The sequence below is a fragment of the Anastrepha ludens genome, chromosome X (assembly GCF_028408465.1).
Source record: "Anastrepha ludens isolate Willacy chromosome X, idAnaLude1.1, whole genome shotgun sequence".
Lineage (NCBI taxonomy): Eukaryota > Metazoa > Arthropoda > Insecta > Diptera > Tephritidae > Anastrepha > Anastrepha ludens.
This window is the reverse complement of record NC_071503.1, coordinates 83,326,993-83,331,518: the sequence shown is the minus strand read 5'-3', so window position 1 is coordinate 83,331,518 and position 4,526 is coordinate 83,326,993.

Sequence of the window (4,526 nt, the reverse complement as noted above, 5' to 3'; positions counted from 1 at the left end):
GTCGTCGTTCCCAGTGCTGAATATCGAAACGTCTATCTGCTCTGCCAATAGCTGCCCCCTACGATCATTTGGCAAGCTTGAATGCCAAAGATCGTGATGCGCATTAAAGTCAACTACTACCAAACGGTTTTTAAGCCCTGATGAGCGCACCAATATCAAGGTTATATCCTGCCGGGTAGCAGGTGACAGGGGGTATGTAAATGTTATAAAGCTCGGCATCGCCTGACCGGACAGCTATCCCTTGGCATGCTATGGTGCTGTCGCTGTGGTCGATGCTTTCATCGATAACGATACTGCACTGTGAGGTGGATTATGAACGCTAGGCCACCAACGCTGTCTCGCTCGCGATCATGTCTTTGCACGTTAAAGCCATCCCTGGTGATCAGAGAAGAGCTTGCGTGCAGCTTGGTTATTTGGGCCGTAGCTATTGGGATACCACGCCAGCTCATAACGTCAACTATCTCTTCGACCTCACTCATAAGACCGTTGCAGGTGAATTGAAGAAGCTTAACGCGTCTTGGTAACGCTGTTGCCACACGGAGGTGAGGGGCGAGTGTGGTTGTCTACGGTAGGCCTGCTATGCATTCGCTGTTGTTGTTTCGGCCTGTTGATGGTGGGCGGCCGCGCCACGGCGGGCGGTTGCGGGTGCAGAGCTCTGTAGCAGGGGGCGACTTAGTCAGTTGCCCAATCACGGGTGGTGCGCAGGCCGGAACATCTCCGAAAGTGGTACCAGCCATTGCAAAAATTGCATTTGACTAATGTTAGGTTCCGAGAGCTGCTGTTTTGTCCTCGTACTAGGGTTGGTGCAGTTGTGTTCGGGTCGAGCCGTTTATGGCATACGCAGCAATAGAATACCTGCAGCAAGATTGCTGCGAAGTGTTGCTCCTATGACTTAAGAGGTGGGTTTATATACTGTTCACTAGACAGGGCTAGTTTACTGGGGCGGCAGTCCTTGGTTGGGAAAAACCCGAGTCATTCCGGTAACGTAGAACGTGCTTGTCAACATCCAGGGAACGTCGCTGCTTGCGAGGTTCGTTCGTATTACTTGATGTCTAGTAACACCAACTTTTCGCCAAATTACACAACTTGAGGCCTCTTTTTTTCGCCAAGCAACTGGTACAAATGCATATATAGGCCTCTTCTAATCACCATTACCCCGCTCGCTATCTTTATCCTCAATTATATATATATATATATAATTGGCACGTGCGCCCTTTTTGGGTGTTTGGCCAAGCTCCTCCTCCTATTTGTGGTATGCGTCTTCATCTTGTTCCACAAATGGAGGGACCTACAGTTTCAAGCCGAATCCGAACGACAGATATTTTTATGAGGAGCTTTTTCATGGCGTAAATACACTCGGAGGTTTGGCATTGCCTGCCACGGGCTGACCGCTGTTAGAAAATTTTTTTTTTTTAATTTTGGCTTTTACCGAGTTTCCAACCTACGTTCTCTCTGAATTCCGAATGGTAGGCACGCACCAACCCATTCGGCTACGACGGACGTCGATTAACTTGACGAAAAATTTGCATGCGGAAGCAACAACAAAATTACCGAGTAAAATTCGCCGTTAGCGAGTATGGCTATAGCTAATTAGACTGGTATAGCGCACTGCCTTACCAACACATAATATAAGGCAGCTCTCTTCCTGCGTTTCCCACATACATATGTTAATTTGTACCAGTTTCTTCGTCTATTCGCCACTTGCTAATTCTTGGCGAAAAGAAGAGACCTTTCGTTGGCACACTCACACTCTGCGACGTATGGCGCCCGCACTCACCGACGTTATCGTACACCCTTTCTGTTGCCCGTAAGATACACAAAATTGAACAAAACTTCAGCCCGGAGAAAACAACTGCTTTCTTTTGGTCATATATTTACACAATACATCAGTTTGTGTTTGCCTGTATGGACACAATGTTGACACATTATATTTTCATACACACTTTTACAGACATCCGCATTATCAGCCAAAAACCAACAAATGCAAATAGTTGATTTGCCTGTAATTAACGTTATTCAACATTGTCTTTAAATTATTTTAATAAAAATCACAATGTTTCGCAGTAGATTGCTTGGCAACTCTAATGTAATGTAACATGCTTTAAAAAAAGGTTGTAAACAGCGATTGGAGGGGTGTATCTCCATCTTATAATACGTTCACATATAAGTAATGATCTACTTTTTCGCGCTTAACTCAAAATCCGTTATTAAAAAGCGAGATTTCCCATAGAAAATTTCTCTCCCAAAGTCTGATATTATAAAATAATCCTATATAATAACGATACTTTGTGACATACAACCCTGTGCTTTCTGTGTTATCGATAATTATTATCAGGAATGTAAGGAGAAACATGAAAATAAAAACTAAATGAAATGGATGCCGGCACCGAAAACAGGTCTGTAAACATAATTCTAATAAAATTTTTGTTAAATATTATTAATTATGGATTCATTTTACAGAAAAAGCGTGTGTCCATAATCGTACGTCCTCTTATTACTTATTATTAAATGTAATAATAAATATCCCATGCGTATTGCTGGCATAATTTTTTGCATCCTCAGTAAACGTCGCAACTGTTTATTATTAGCAGCCAATTGCACAATTAAATTAGCTATTCCTTCTCCTTGTATTCTGTTAATATCGTTAATAATAACTAAAGAAACCGAAAACACCGAAATATTCCACCAAAATAATTTCTCTGAAGAAAAACCTGTCAAAGCAGTACTGGGAGCTGATTGTCAATTTTCCGCGTAATCTGCTATATGTGAACGGGTAGATTAATTTTGTGGATTTATAGGTGATCAATGCATATGTGAACGTATTATTATAACTGAAAGCCGCAGCTTCCGGAGGCTTACAGTTTATAATTAATTTATAGTTAAAGTTGTGTATTTTGGAGAAAAGTTGGTGTTGCCAGGCACCTCAAATAAGAACGAAGTTTGCATGCAGAGCCATTCACTGCAAGGTTGTTTGTAAATATAAATAGCTAGTTTATTTAGCTTAGAATTGAGAAACGTTTTCGAAAACATATAAAATTGAATAACAGGAGCCCCGACTAGAAGAGTTTTTGTAAAGTTGCAGGATTTTTTTATAGAACATTTCATATTTGTTTGCAAAATTTAAGTTTTTTAGCCAAATTTCGATATAATAAGTGCACTTATCACATTTATTTTTAGTCTCGTTTAGTATACTGTAGCATGGGTATGTAAGGGAGTGGTTCAGGAACACCCTTTATAACTCCCAATTATTCCAGGTATAATAGTTTTGTAATTATTTGCCATCAAAGTGCACAGTTTGGCACATTATGATAAATATTTTTGTAAACTTCACTTAAACAAAAATTCAAGAAAAATTCACTTACACGCGTGTGTTTACTTATTATAATATTTGTGTTTGAAATATTTCAATGAAAATTAAGTGTAAATGCATCTACCAATATCATCATTTTCCAATTTTAACCGAGAATTAGTGCCGATTAACAGACAGAGACATCTGGAGGAAGGCACTGGAAATAATCTTTTGGTGTTTCATTCGCGGTCACTTGGGCAAATTGTTTTCGGTAACATTCGTAGCATGTTTACTTCTTTAGCATCTTCTGGTTCGGATATATTCTACATTCAATGAAAATATAAAGCGGACAACGTTCATCAACAGTTTGTCGAATGAAAAAGACAAAATGGATTGGTGAAATGATACAAAAACTTTTTTTAATTTGATTTACACATATAAATATATACATTTTTGTACATGAATTATAGAAAATTTAATTAAGAATTCTTGATATATACATACATATATGCTTAACTTAAAATTAACTTGAGAATTTAGAAATGGAAAAAAAGAGGTTGTCTGTAACGTCGGTTTACTGACGATAGTTTAACGTGACAACGTCATAAGAAAATACTAATGGAATGGTTGCATTTTTTAAAAGAAAATTTTAATTTTATTTGTTTGATAGGTATTTTGTATGGATATAAAGAAGGAGGTAAATGGAATCGGAACGGATTTGATCAAGTTACATTTACACAAACGTGAAAAATTACGGAACATATACCAAATTCATGAAAGATATGTTCAATTTCGATTGTGCATCAGACGTTAATAAGTCAACAACACTAAGGGGCACCATCATCGATTTGACTTTTTCAAGACACATTACACTCGAAACACTCCCTTCCTTTTCCTACTTTTCCTATCATCGTCCTATTCTATCCTATAAATTAATAATAAAAAGAGGTTGTCTGTAAAGTCGGTTTACTGATGAAAGTTTAACGTAACAACGTCATAAGAAAATACCGGTGTAATGGTTGCAATTTTCAAAACAAAATTTTATTTTATTTGTTTGATAGATATTTTGTATGGATATAGAGAAGGAGGTAAAGAGAATCGCAAAGGTCAATAGGTCAAGTTACATTTCCACAAACGTGAAAAATGACGAAACATTTATCAAATTCATGAAAGATGTGTTCAATTTCGATTGTGCATCAGACGTTAATAAGTCAACAACACTAAGAGGCAACATCAT